Here is a 15,709-nt window from a genome sequence, read left to right as displayed (position 1 = left end):
ACTTGTCTTAAAAACTTGGTTTTTCTCATGTAATAACTAAAAAAACAACTCAATGATTTCTTTATTTTATAAAGCAATGGGTAACCTATTATATGCAACAACAAATAATGCTCCAAAAAGAAACATTAAAAAAACTTATCTATATGTTTCATTAGAATTAATTAGCAACAAAAACAAGACTGCAATTCATTCTATTGATTCTTAAATTTAGTTGATGTACTTTAATTCCAAAATATTTCGATTAAATATATATATTTAACTTGAATTAAAAAACTATTTATTTTATCAAACATAAAAGCTTCATTAACGCGAAATAAATTTGTAATAAAATGTGATTATTTTGATAAAAAAAGTAAAAGTCATTTTAAAATCTAACTGACAACAGTATACAAAGTAAAATAATTTGATTTGAAAATTTACTTTACATTTTTAATAATTTTTACTAAACTATTGAAAATTTAAAACAATAGTTTCACGCATTTATGTGTACGATCGAATCAAACAAAAATCCAAACATTGCTAGAACAACTAAAGTTATGATATGATTGAAAACAACTTCAAAAAGAGCTGGACCCAGAAGACTCGACGTATTCGAACTCAGGTTCCGGGTCGCTCTCAGTTCCAAGTTGCGAATTGAAGTTTGCTTCAGTTGAAAGATGACAGTCGTCGTTTGAAAGTACGAGCAGCGGGTTGTCACCAAGTTTATTATTGCTTTCTACGAGCAGGTGTGACGGAAGTTGCTCGCCTCTTTCGTTTGGTTTCGCTAATCGCTTCTGAAGTTTATTTTAAACCAGTTATTTTTAAAAAAATTTCAAAATATTAAAACGGCGAATAAATAAAAAAATAATAAACTCTTGTTAAAAACGCTTAATAAAACTGAACCATCTGTTAAACAGGGTGGCTACTGGGTTTTTAAACATTATTTTTCTTGGTTTTTAAAAGTTCAAGTTTTATTGTCTTTTTCTAATTTAAAATTAAACTTAAGATTATTAAATTATGTTATTTAATTAATCGAATAATGCTGTTAATGTTTTTTATAATAAATAAAACTCCGAAGTTATTTTTTACGTGATCTAATTTTTATTTTTTTATACATAATAGCTGTTTAAAATTCTTGCCTCAGCGTAGATGTAAAAAAAAAACATACAAATAAAAAGAGAAAAATAAAACTTTTAAATCAAATCACCCTAAATATAGTTGCAATTATAAACAATTATATACTCTATAACATATCTAAACAACGTTTTCTATATTTTTATATATCTTTTTTAATCTACAACTTTTTTATTTAAACTCAGTTTAATTTTAGAAGCTGTGTAAAAATTACAACTTGTGTAAAAGGTTGACCCAAGCCCAATTCTGAGTAGACCTAATTATGATGATGGCAAACCTTACAACCAATAATTTAGTTAGACAGTAGCGAAGCAAAGACATTTTTAATACAAATTGAATTTAAAAACATTGTGATGTCAAAAACTTTAGATTTTATTATATTAAAATATTTTTCTAGTTTCCAGGAAAAAAATTAAATCAATATTACTTTGATTGAAACTAACCATAGTATGTTTTTTAAAGTTTCAAAAAGCTAATTTAAAAAAAATTCCAGATATTTGAAATGCATGTAAATAATTAATCATCTACATTATTAGTTTTCATTTGGATGGTGTCAAGAACTAGAGATAACTTTATATAAACTTTAAAACTAAATAATTAATGATATGTAAAAACTAATAAAGCACTCATATATCTCATAACGGCGTACAAAATTTGCACAAGCGTACAAAATTTCACGAGGGGACAAAATTCCACGAGGGCACAAAACTGCACGAAGACACTTTTGCACGGGTTGAATTTAATTTTTTTATATCACTGTTAGCCCTAACCCTTGGTCGGTAACTTATTTTTCTTTTAGTTTTTTTTCTCTATATTTTTTTACTGTTGTGCAAAAATGACTTTCCGTGCAATTTTGACCCGTTCCCTTCTTAACAGTCTTATAAAGCCAAAAATGCTCTTTACATATGACAAAGTTTATAAAAAACTCCCCGTCGGGGAATCGAAACCCGGTCGCCCGCGTGACAGGCGGGAATACTCACCACTATACTAACGAGGAAAGATATGTGGCCAGTACGGGGATCGAACCCGCGACATTCGCATTATTAGCACGACGCTCTAACAAACTGAGCTAACCGGCCACACATCTGCATGCACATTCTTTAGTTTATAAACGTAATTCTTATGGTGTAGATGCTACGTATGTAAAGTGTTTTTTTATCTAACTGATTAGTTATGCTTTTAAGTTTTACCTTTGCATTAAAAGTTTTCCTAAAGGCTTTACAACAAAATTTACAAAAACATTTGATTTTTAAGAGATAATTAGTGTCAGAACTTAAAGAATAATATTCTATTTGAATAAGATTTATTTAAGCACTGACGAGGTCTTTGACCGAAACTTAGTTTGTAACATAAATTTTTGAAAGAATAAATATATTACTTCTCCTCCAGCAGTTGAGATCTCTCTATTTGTTTTCTTAAAACCAAAACATATAATAAAACTTAAAGAATATAGGGTAGTTATATATAATTAAATTATAAAATATAACTTTTCATTTATCTATGAAATATTTCTTATTTATTCTTTAACTTATAGTTAAATTTTAAGGTCTAATTATAAAAGAAAATTTAAATGTTTTAAATGTAATACTTAAAATTTTAAATGACAACTTTAAAAAGAGAAGTAACTTTTTAAATAACGTTATTTGCTTAGTCACTAGATTTAATCGCATTTTACACTTTCTTATTTTTGTTAGAAACTCCAGCTATAGTACAAAAATAGCAAAAAATTATAATACAAAGATATACTTAGAAGCTTAGATGATGTGTTGTTTTATCAAATTTTGTTTCTTGTGCTCTACATTTGAAAGTAGAGCAACATGTATTTACAATATAAACAAAACATAGGTAAAGTATTGTTTTGTTTATAACATTTATACATTTTGGAGCTTATCGTTTTGATTTCCTCCAAAAACTATAGAAATTATTCTAATAATAATTGTTACTACTTTTTAAAAAAATTAAGTTTTTTAATTTTGAAAATGGAGGATTCCTTGGTTGTGTTTTGTATAATTTTATCTCCAATCGACTTAAACTTTTTTTTCATCTGTAAATAATTTTACCAATGTTTTACTTCTAATACATATCAGTTATTTATTTTTGCAAGTTTATGATATTTATAGAATTCTAAATTTAAAGCATGATATAAACTTAAACAAAAACTAATTTTACTTAAGTTTTTTTAGCTTCACCCAAACCTTTTTATCAAAACTAATATAAATTAAGTTTTTGTTAGTAAATTGTAAGTTGTAGTTATAATTTAAAACATTGTAATACGCACCTTTGATTACCTTTATTAGCATGAGCTGCTAACAAAACTATATTTTGTTATTTAAGTTCAGTTGAATAAAAGTTAAACATTTATACTCATTTTATTAATTATGACTAAACTTTTTCTACTTATAAAATATGATACAAAAACTCATAAACTTTTTCCTTATAAAGATTAAACTAAGTTCAATACGGCTATTTTATTCATACTAACAAGCTTTACTTTTTTACGGAAAAACTATTAAACAATATACGTGTATTTAATTAGTGTAACAAAACAATAACTAAAACCACACACTTAATATAATAATCTAGACGTATTATACTGAATAAAAATACCTCATAACTGGTGCAGCTGTTAAAAGTTCTCAGTGGTAAGGCATCTTCAGAATCACCATCAAAACGAACCCCCGTTTTGGCGGAAAAGTTGAAGGATTCCCCCATCATGCAACTCTTACCTACTGCTCGCTTTTGTTTCAAACTGAAAACTTTTCTGTCCAAACTCGACTCCCCTTTACTCTGATCTCTGCATAGCAAGTTTCTTGGACTCGCTTTACTATGTGACGTATTGGACTGTTTTTCATACAACAATTCACTGGGCGCAAGCATTTCAAGTTCGTCTGACCGATTTGTTATTGTGAGTGGGAATATTTGCTTCTTGCTTTTCAACTTCAAGTGGGATCCGTCGCAGTAGGGAAACTGTAAATTAGCAGGGAAAAATTGAAATAATATTACAATGTATAACTTTTAAACCTCTAAATAAGAAAAATTATTTAACTTAAATATAAAATAGTAAAAATTGCATTAATTTTATGTATATAAAATATGAAAAAGTATTTTATATAATAAGGAAACTAAAAAGATTTATTCAAACATAACCTGACTACTGTTTTATTTAGTGTTTTTTTACAGTTTCTACATACTTACTTGACTTAAAGATGAAGTAGGTGTTATTTAAATAAGCAATAGATTAATTTCAACTAGATATTTCATTTTTTTGAAATAAAACAACTTAATTATTTTAAAATACTTACTTGTTTAATTTTTTAAAAATAAACATCTCTGAATATTTTTTTCTGTATATTTATTAAAACAAACTAATCATAATAGATTATTTTCCTAGTCTGAATTAGGAAAATTATTATAAAAATTTACTAGCCAAACAATTTTAAAGTATTTTAAGTACATAAAAACCATTACTAATAACCTCTTTTGATGCTAAACACCTACAAAATTTGGTTCCAGAAGGCAAATCGTTGAAATCTACAGCAGTTTTGTTGCTCAGTTCAAACTCACTGCTTCTGTCGTCAATCGCAAGTTTTTGTTGTTTTACTTCACTCTTATGTCGCAAAGAAGCAATTAACTTGTAAACGAGGCTTCCGCTGACAAATCCAAAGCAAGAAACACGCACAACATCAGCCCCTTAAGTTGTACACAGTTAGGTTTGTATGGTTATTTATGAATAACTCCTTAACTAAGTTGGTTTAGCTTTTTTTAATTTAAATAATTAGTTTAGGTTGATATATAAACAAAATATATTGCCTTAAACAACAAGGAATTTTTGTTTAATTAACATATATGCTCACAACGTGCTTGAAAACAGAAAAATAAAACTTTTATAACTAAGTGTTAGAATATTTCTTAGTTTTAACTTTTTTAATTACTTTATGTGACAAAATATGTAATTTCAAATTAAAAATTGTTATACTATTTTTTAATATAAGTTAAACAAGTTGGACAATTAACTCACAGGACAATTTAAGTGCATCATCAATAGTTGCTGGTATGGGAGTAGCTCTAAACAAGCGAGGAAGAAAATTTCTGATTAAACGAGCGAAGTAAGTCACAGGAAGTTCAGATAACTCATCTAAGTGTTGAACCAACTCAGCAGCACAACAAAACATGTAGCTTTCCTGTTCGTATATTTAATAAACTCAAGTCTTACATAATTTTATATTTCAGTAGCAAATAAGTATTCTATTTAGTTTATAAAATTTAAAAATAAAATATTTGTCAAGTAACATCAGATTTTGATACGAAAAAAGTTACTTATATTATTTTTTAAATTCAGTCTTAGAGTATTTCACTACTGGTGTCAAAAAAAAAACACCTAGTTTTCGAGAACAAATGTAACTTATACATACATCATGGTTATTAATTCATGTTATACACGGTATATTAAATAATTATATTTTTATATAGATCTACTAACTTTATTTAAAAATAATTAATTATGAAAAAAAAAATAAACGAACTCACTTTTTTGTTGTCCAACGACATAAAGTTAATTAAGTGTTAAACTAATATTCTTTTAAGTTTGCTTGTAATAGAAAACAATAATTTTAAGATTTATATGGTAAAAATATCTATGTTGAAATAATACTTACTGTTTTGAAATAGTTTTACATATATTCATTTAGGTAGCTTTAAATGAAAAGAAAACTTAAGCATGAACTAATTTAAGTAATTTACTTGTTAAGTTCTTTCTGTTTACAGAAGTTTATTGTATTAAGTTAAATCAAATTTTTAGCGCGTAACGTAAATCTTTTTTTTTCAAATAAACTTATCTATTTAGAAACTTAATCAACAAAAAAACAGTGCAAGTCAGTCTAATAACATCTTCACAATGTCAACTTTCATTTTCACTCAAAAATCTGCAACCGACCCTCCATTCAGCCATTACCATCCAACTTCGAACTTGTAAATTTAACCAAATATAAAGCTAAAGTCCTCGTTGCTCCCACTGGCTTCAACATCTTCGTTTCTTCCACCCTCAACGCTCCCGGGAGTCTCAGACTTGCCGCAGTCTTTGCTGTCGAAAACTCCCCGCAGATCTTCTATCTTGGCGCGGGTGGCGGCGAGCCTTGCCTCGAGGCTGTCGAAACCGCACGAGCCGTCTTGCTGCTGGTGCTTCGCCGAGCACGGCATGCAGTTCGGCTCGGTGTTGTTGTGGTTCAAGTCGCGGAACAATCGGTACAGGTGGTCGACTCGGCGCGAGAAATCGTCGAGGTCTTCGTCCTCGCATTGTGGCTCCTGGAGTTTGAAGTTGTTGAAGTTGAAATTAAAAGTGTTAGTTTTGAGGAGGATATAGAAAGTTTTCAAAATATCAGTTAAATTAATTTCAAGTGTTAAGAATACTGAAAGTTGGAAGTTAAGTAGTCTATGCGAAAAAAAACGTATTGAAAGTTTTCGAAATAAACCTAACTTTGCTTGATAAAATAGCTATAAAAGTGTCAACTGTGTACAAAAGTCAACAAGAATTTTTTTATTTTATTTAGGACTTAAGTTATTGTCAATTAAATTGTATAAAATCATTCGATAAAAAAGATTTGCGAAACGTGAAGAACAAATCTCATTCTAAACAAAAACTATCAACAAATGACTCACATAATAACTACCACAGCTACTGTCTTCAGAACAGTATGGAGATTGGCAATAGCCAACTTCTTCACAACTCACTGCTTCAAACGGAAATTTAAACGGATTTTCGACACTGGTGTACTGCGGCAACTGAAATGAGGAGCTACTAGGAGCTTCTGGGAACTAAAATGTTTATGAAAGTAAGAAAAATGTTTTGGTAAAAATGGTCTTGAATTTAGTATATTCCAAACGCTAATTAATATACATTATAATGTTTGAAGTATATATAATTGAATCAGTAAATAGTTATAAAATAGTAATAATGCTCATGAAAATTTTACAAAACATGAACTCATCCTTTTATAAATTTATTGAATATGAAGTATTACATCAATCACATCTTACAACTACGTCTTATCAAAGTATTACAATTGTAATATAAAAAAAAAACATTTGCAAAAGCACAGCACATATAATAAAATTAAAGTGACCACGTATAAAAGGGTAAACTTGTTTTTAAATAATTTAATCATAAAAATAAATAGTTATAACTTTACATACTTAACTTATATCTGGGTTGCCACTCAATTTTTCAAATTTTTTTCTAGGCTTTCCAAATTTCTTCCAGGTTTTTAAAAGTACACATTTTGGGTCTATTTTTAGTTTAAAGTTAAATTTAAGGTAAGATACTGTGTTAAATAGTACAAAAAAATTGAAAAAATACTGTAAAGCTACTTTAAATATGTTTAAAAAAAAAAATTGATGATGACAAAATTTGTTTATTTATATGATAGATTTTTAGAGTCAAATCGAAATTTTTTTACTGAAAATGAGAAAATTGTTAAAATTCCAAGTTTTTCCAGGTTTTTTTAGTGATTTTGTACAAAATTCCAGTTTTTTTTTAAATTTCCCAAATTCAACGTTTTTCCAAATTTTTTTGCCTAAGTTGTCAAATTCCAGGTTTTTCAAGGTAAAGTGGCAACCCTGTTATGTTTATTTAAAAATTATCAAGTTTATGAATTTGTAGAGTTGTGATAAAATTAAAGTAACTATATTATAAATAGAATCGATTAAACTTTAATTAGTATTTTTTAAATTGTTTTCAAAATATTTAAATTTCTAACGTAGTGACTAGTTCCAGTAAATTAAAATTATGTATTCATGCACAAACTGGTTTGAAAACCTATTGTTGTCTGATAATAGTTTAAGTGTTTACTTAATATATTGCTCACTTGATTTTGACAGTTTAATTTTGTATTGTATAGTTCATATAAATATAATAATAAATGAGCTAATAAACTATTTTATTTATCATCCGGTTTCAGTGGGAAAACATTCGATATTTTCAAATGTTAATATATTAGTAAATTGCACTGAGCAATTATTGTCTATGAAAGAAAATTAAAACTAAACATGCATGAAAATGTAAACAAAATTATGGAGTTGCATAAAATTATTTATTAAAAAAAATTAATGAATAAATGGGTAAACATGTGCTAGTTAAAAATTAAATTAATGCAACATTTCAAAAGTTAAATAATAAGTTATTGAAAAAAAAATGTTAATCAAGTATCAACAAAACATCAACAAGCATTTAAAAACGCTCTTTATTTTACAGTAAATTAAGAACTATTTTTAGTAAATACAAATAATTAAAGTTAATTAATGGTGAACGTGTTAACAAAAAATTAATTTATTAGTGCTATTAAAGAGATATTGTATATTAATAAAATCAAAAGGTGATTTTAAATTTACAAAAACGTGGAGACGCCGGGGATCGAACCCGGGGCCTCAAACATGCAAAGCTTGCGCTCTACCACTGAGCTACGTCCCCACTTGTTAGCATCAGTAAATTACTGTATATAAACTTAAATACCTTTGTGAAACTTTCACTATAACTTCGTTGTTGACTATTGTTACATGCATTTTTTAGTAACTAACATTTCAATTTCTTATTTCAATGTTTCTACTCAATCACATAATTTTTTTTAATAGGTATTACTGAGCATTAAATATTTTTGTCATATTAACTGATAACTTCAAAAACAAAATTGTGATCCAATTTAACCTACGTAAAAATGTTTATACTTTGATTGAAAAATAAGTTCATTGTTTTAAATAAAATAACATATGTCGTTTAAACATTACCAACATATTGTAAAAATATTTAGTTGTAAATCAAGAAATATAAAATTTACTCATTTAAAAAGTACGCCCAACGTGGGGCTCGAACCCACGACCGTTGGATTAAGAGTCCAACGCTCTACCGACTGAGCTAGCCGGGCGCTTGTCCGTCCGCCAATATACACGTTTATATACTACTCAGTAATGTGCTTGAAATTATCATCTTCAATTTTAAATAATAACAACTTAAGGTTTAACAACTATTTTTGTATTTTTTCAACTACTTTCTGTTTTAACGAATTTTATTGATTGATTTATTCAACAAAATAGTCTTTAAAGTATGTATTTTAAAGTTATTCAAATTAGAAGTTTTAAGATTAAAATAAGCTTGCATAAGTACAAAACTGGTTTGTAAATTTTATTCTATTGACACAACACATTGGCCAAAATACATTAACTTTAGAATACAACTTTAAACATACCGAGTTAAATTTTGCAAATTACCATTTAAGTTTTTAAAAACATAAAAACTGTAACAATTGTACGAAGTAAGCATCTAAAATTATAAAATAGCGAACAAATAGATTAGAAAAATGTTACTGTCCAAATTAAATTTTAGAATCATACAGAATAACTACATAACTAGCATATACTTATTCTAAAAATTTTATACAAAACTAAACAACTAGTCAAAATTGCAAAGTGTGTGGGTAAATACCCGACTTAATTTATTGCTTATTTAAAAATATATTTTACTGCTTGATCAACTTTAATTTATTAATAGTTGTTGTTATTTATATTGTTGTTTTAAAAATCATTCATGCATGGAAATCTAAACAAAAAACTTAAGTGTTAAATTCAAGCTTATCAGTGTATAATTAGGTAAAATTAGAACTAATTTTCAAACGAATTGTATTAGATTAATATTATGAGTCAAAAAGGTTAACTGGATTAAGATCTTTTTTTTAAAAAGTTTAAAGAGTATAAGTTAAGTCTAAAATATAATTATGGTTTAAAGTGTGGTTGTACACTACACTATAACCACACAAGTTTAATATTTAAGTAACCTACATGAGGGTTACAATTGGCGTCCTCCAAGTAAAGAATCACCAGTATTTTAGGTAGCGGTTAAATAAGACCAAAAAAGTGTTTTACCCAAATAAATTTTGCTAGTATATTACCTTTTATTTTTAAGGCAGCATTTATCACATTATTATATTTTTGTCATTTTTTTATATAGTGCATTTTATTTAACAGTAGGTTTAGAGAAATTTTACTATAAAGCTTGCATTTAATTTTTAAGAAGCATCTACCCATTTAAAATTCTTTGATTTTTTACCCGTAACCAGAAAGAATAAGGAAAACCAAAAGGCAATAGGGGTCATGTTGAACAAAGTATCATAGAGGGATTAAGTAATAAGTAATTATGGTATCATTAACAGAACTTAAGTCATAATAAGTCACAAAAAGTTGGTGACAACGTTTAAATCAAAGTATACCTCAAAGGTTATTGTCCCAATTAACTCCATTAAAAAACAAACTGTTGGCAAACTATAAGCCTAAATCACAAAAGTATTGGCAAACTATAGTCCAAATCACAAAATGTTGGCAAATTATAGTCCAAATCACAAAAGTATTGGCAAACTACAGTCCAAATCACAAAATGTTGGCAAACTATAGTCCAAATCACAAAATGTTGGCAAACTATAGTCCAAGCACAAAAATTTTGGCAAAATATAGTCAAATTACAAAATGTTGGCAAAATATAAGCCTAAATCACAAAATGTTGGCAAAATATAAGTCAGAGAAAGTTGGTAACAAAGTTTAGTCCACAATGTCACAATAAACTGACAAAATTTAGTCCACAAAGTCAAAATAGAACTGACAAAATTTATTCCATAAAGTCACAGTATAAACTGATTAAGTAATAATATAAATAAGACACAAAAAGTGGTGACTAATATAAAGTCACAGTGAGTCATGTTTAAATTTCATGTAAGGCTCTTAACTCTTAATAGCATAATAGAAAAAGACAATATTTATTAATAACCAAGACAGAAAAGGCCAGTAACATGCGGAAAGTTTTTATGAATTTGTATCAAAGGGGTTTGCATAGACGTGACATTTGAGTGTTTTTTTTATAGTTGGTTTTATCATTTATCTGTTTTTAAAAGGCTGCAATCTTTATAGTAGTTTGTAACACAAGTGTAAAATTATTTTTGAAGTTGAAGTAAATTGATAAAGTTCTGGTAGAAACGTTGAAATATTGGACTATGAAAAATAAAAAGCTTTTTAGAACTAAAAGACAATTTAAAAAAAAGCTTAGTTATTTTATTTTATAAGTTACCTTATTTTTTTTTGAAAAACAGTAATAATAGTTTTGAGACCAATTTCAATTCTGATATGTGTTTTTTTTTTCTTGTTTATTAAAGAAAGGCAGTGAGAGCGATATTTTTAGTTAAAAAGTTGTTTTAATTTTAATGTTGGTGTTACTTTTTTGCCTAGTTGTTGAAAATCTTTGCAATTATATATTGTCAAATTTTTTTTAGAGAATTTTGAGTACTAGAGATATCTTTTTAGTTTTGAGCCTTAAAACCATTTTTTAGATTTTGTTTTTTCTTATTCCTATATACTTAAATATTTCCTTTTTAATTATTTTTAAAACAAATTCAATTTTTTATATGGTTTAAGTTTTTTGTATTGTACATGGTTCTTTATATTTGGTAGTGTTTGTAATTGTTCGTTATATAAAATATGTTCATTCATGTCATGCCTAGTTTTATATAAAGTAGCCCTAAGTATTATTTAGTATCAGTATTAGTTAGTTTAATGTTATTATTTATTTATTTATTATGGTTATAGTGTAGGTTTAATATACATTATAACCATACCTACAATTCTATGTAAGTTACAACAGCTGAACTGATCATTATCGATGTAAATAAAATAAATTATAATATTAAATAAGAATATTGAAATATGTTAAAAGTTAAGAAGAATAAAACAAAGCAAGAATGTCCTACTTTTTCTTTGAGCTTTAGTACCGACCCAATAAACCCGAACTCAAAAAGAAAACATAATCCCCTTAAATCATTTTAAATTAAATAACTAATTTTTTAATTATTTAAGCGTTTTCTATTAATAAATTAAAGTTGATCAAGCAGTAAAATATATTTTTAAATAAGCAATAAATTAAGTCGGGTATTTACCCACACACTTTGCAATTTTGACTAGTTGTTTAGTTTTGTATAAAATTTTTAGAATAAGTATATGCTAGTTATGTAGTTATTCTGTATGATTCTAAAATTTAATTTGGACTGTAACATTTTTCTAATCTATTTGTTCGCTATTTTATAATTTTAGATGCTTACTTCGTACAATTGTTACAGTTTTTAAAAACTTAAATGGTAATTTGCAAAATTTAACTCGGTATGTTTAAAGTTGTATTCTAAAGTTAATGTATCTTTGCCAATGTGTTGTGTCAATAGAATAAAATTTACAAACCAGTTTTGTACTTATGCAAGCTTATTTTAATCTTAAAACTTCTAAATTGATAACTTTAAAATACATACTTTAAAGACTATTTTGTTGAATAAATCAATCAATGAAATTCGTTAAAACAGAAAGTAGTTGAAAAAATACAAAAATAGTTGTTAAACCTTAAGTTGTTATTATTTAAAATTTAAGTTGATAATTTCAAGCACATTACTGAGTACTATATAAACGTGTATATTGGCGGACGGACAAGCGCCCGGCTAGCTCAGTCGGTAGAGCGTTGGACTCTTAATCCAACGGTCGTGGGCTCGAGCCCCACGTTGGGCGTACTTTTTAAATGAGTAGATTTTATATTTCTTGATTTATAACTAAATATTTTTACAATATGTTGGTAATGTTTAAACGACATATGTTATTTTATTTAAAACAATGAACTTAGTTTTTAATAAAAGTATAAACATTTTTACGTAGGTTAAATTGGATCACAATTTTGTTTTTGAAGTTATCAGTTAATATGACAAAAATATTTAATGCTCAGTAATACCTATTAAAAAAAATTATGTGATTGAGTAGAAACATTGAAATAAGAAATTGAAATGTTAGTTACTAAAAAATGCATGTAACAATAGTCAACAACGAAGTTATAGTGAAAGTTTCACAAAGGTATTTAAGTTTATATACAGTAATTTACTGATGCTAACAAGTGGGGACGTAGCTCAGTGGTAGAGCGCAAGCTTTGCATGTTTGAGGCCCCGGGTTCGATCCCCGGCGTCTCCACGGTTTTGTAAATTCAAAATCACCTTTTGATTTTATTAATACACAATATCTCTTTAATAGCACTAATAAATTAATTTTTTGTTAACACGTTCACCATTAATTAACTTTAATTATTTGTATTTACTAAAAATAGTTCTTAATTTACTGTAAAATAAAGAGCTTTTTTAAATACTTGTTGATGTTTTGTTGATACTTGATTAACATTTTTTTTTCAATAACTTATTATTCAACTTTTGAAATGTTGCATTAATTTAATTTTTAACTAGCACATGTTTACCCATTTATTCATTAAATTTTTTTTTTTTTGATTATGCAACGCCATAATTTTGTTTACATTTTCATGCATGTTTAGTTTTAATTTTCTTTCATAGACAATAATTGCTCAGTGCAATTTACTAATATATTAACATTTGAAAAAGTCGAATGTTTTCCCACTAAAACCGGAAAATAAATAAAATAGTTTATTAGCTCATTTATTATTATGTTTATATGAACTATACAATACAAAATTGAACTGTCAAAACCAAGTAAGCAATATATTAAGTAAACAGTTATACTATTATCAGACAACAATAAGTTTTCAAACTAGTTTTTAATTTACTGGAATTAGTCACTACGTTGGAAATTTAAGTCAACTGTGTAAAGTTATAACTATTTATTTTTATGATTAAATTATTTAAAAACAAATTTACCCTTTTATACGTGGTCACTTTAATTTTATTATATGTGCTGTGCATTAGAAATGTTTTTCAACTTTTACAATATTAATACTTTTATAAGATACAAAAATATCGATTTAATAACACCTTTAAATAAACCCTATTTTTTATGTATACTTTTATTACGTGCAGTAAAAAAAGACCATAGTGCATAAACAAATGTTTTTCATTTTCAATCTAATTGAAGTTTAGAATTTGTATGACAATTTCTAACATCAAAATTCAATAAACGAATTCAGTTATAAAAGTAATAGGGTTTAAACAGAAAAAATATTTCGCTCCACTACTGACCAACATCAGTGGTTCAGTTATAAGTTGTACTTTGAATATAAAAAGTTAAACAAGGTAGCTATACTGGAAAAACCAGGAATTTTAAACATTTTTTTAGTATGTAAAACAATTAAGTTTCGATTAAACACGAAAAGCCTATCATATATAATTTTTTTGTATCATTTAGTTTTTATTTTTATTTTAAAACACATTTAAAGTTGCACTTAATAGTATCTTTTAAATATTTGTATTCTATTTAAGAATTTTTATTTTTATTTATACTACAAATGAACAAAAAAGGTATTTTGTAATCCTTTTTCAAACAGTTATTTTTTTAATATTTTTTTTCAAAGTGTCTGAACTAGTCAATAAAGCTCAGATTATGCAAACTTTTTCAAATATTTTTAAGTTATTTCCTAACAACAACATATATACACACATAACAAAATTTTAATACTTAGGCTTTAAAATTCCAAGTTTTTTTTTCTTTATTCTGTGTCTGATTTTTTTTTCGTACTAAAATCGATAACTTTAGTTTCATTTATGATCAAAAACAAGTTTTAAAATAAAGCTATTGAGTACGTCTCTGCATTAAGTAGTAGTTTTAAAGTTGAATCAGTGATGATTTGTTTTTAAACTATATTTTACTAATCAAGAATTTTATTACAATTAATTAAACGTTCGTTATTTATTTATTTCTTTTTCTTAAATTAAAAAGATTAATATAAAATTATAGATTAATAATCTGAAAAACTCAAAAAAAAACATTTTTTAAATCTGTTGTTTTTCACTAAGTTGTTATTAACTTTCTAGAGTAGTGTGCAGCACAGGAGAGTTCATAAAGAGTAATTTACTATGCACAGAAACTTTAAAAGAACACAGATTTTTTAAATGTAAACACATTCTACCTATTTAAAATCTGAAGCTTTTTTTTTCGATAGTTTTTAACATATTTGATTATACTTTATATTTAACATTTATAAAACAAATAAAGAGATCTCAACTACTATAGAAGAATAACTATTTTCCATGACTGTTACATATCTTTTTAGATTTTCTATATAAGCACTGACGAGGTCTTTGAGCGAAAATTAGTTTGCATTATAAAGTCTTGAAATAATAAATATATTTGATTATATGTTTGCTATTGACTTCTAACAACAGTATTGTAACAATGTATTATACAAAATATGCATAGTGGGACCTTCTTTTTTTTTTTGAAGATTTGGTTTGCTATTTAGAAACAACCATGCTGGAAAACAAAAATTAGGGACAGTTTAAAATTTATGATTACTATTTTTTGAATTAATGTGTTTTTCTGTACTCGTCAGCTTTGAACTTACCAACTTATATATTTGCTCTGTGCATATTAAAAACGTTGCTAAATTAAATACTTAAACTAAACTAACCATGTTATGAAACTATTACAATCTGTTTTCTAATGTTCTTTGTATTTGTCGGTCAGTAACTAAGTTAACTTTTTGTGCAAATTATAACAAAACAATGAATAGTAAACTATTCTTTAAATACTAATCGTAATAAACAATAAACAATCAAACTTCGAAATGTATACTTTGCCAACT

General features: G+C 26.4%; 4 non-coding genes across 4 annotated transcripts; 2 read left to right on the top strand and 2 right to left on the bottom strand.

Annotated features, from left to right (window-relative positions):
- Nucleotides 1–8,503: 8,503 nt before the first annotated feature.
- Trnaa-ugc (transfer RNA alanine (anticodon UGC)) lies at nucleotides 8,504–8,575 on the bottom strand. The gene has a single exon. It is a non-coding gene; the product is annotated as a tRNA-Ala (tRNA).
- Nucleotides 8,576–8,953: 378 nt separating this feature from the next.
- Trnak-cuu (transfer RNA lysine (anticodon CUU)) lies at nucleotides 8,954–9,026 on the bottom strand. The gene has a single exon. It is a non-coding gene; the product is annotated as a tRNA-Lys (tRNA).
- Nucleotides 9,027–12,614: 3,588 nt separating this feature from the next.
- Trnak-cuu (transfer RNA lysine (anticodon CUU)) lies at nucleotides 12,615–12,687 on the top strand. Its single transcript has one exon. It is a non-coding gene; the product is annotated as a tRNA-Lys (tRNA).
- Nucleotides 12,688–13,065: 378 nt separating this feature from the next.
- Trnaa-ugc (transfer RNA alanine (anticodon UGC)) lies at nucleotides 13,066–13,137 on the top strand. Its single transcript has one exon. It is a non-coding gene; the product is annotated as a tRNA-Ala (tRNA).
- Nucleotides 13,138–15,709: the final 2,572 nt, after the last annotated feature.

The sequence above is a fragment of the Thalia democratica genome, chromosome 2 (genome assembly GCF_965202585.1).
Source record: "Thalia democratica chromosome 2, ktThaDemo2.hap1.1, whole genome shotgun sequence".
Taxonomy (NCBI): Eukaryota; Metazoa; Chordata; class Thaliacea; order Salpida; family Salpidae; genus Thalia; species Thalia democratica.
This window is presented reverse-complemented; position numbering and strand designations above follow the sequence as displayed.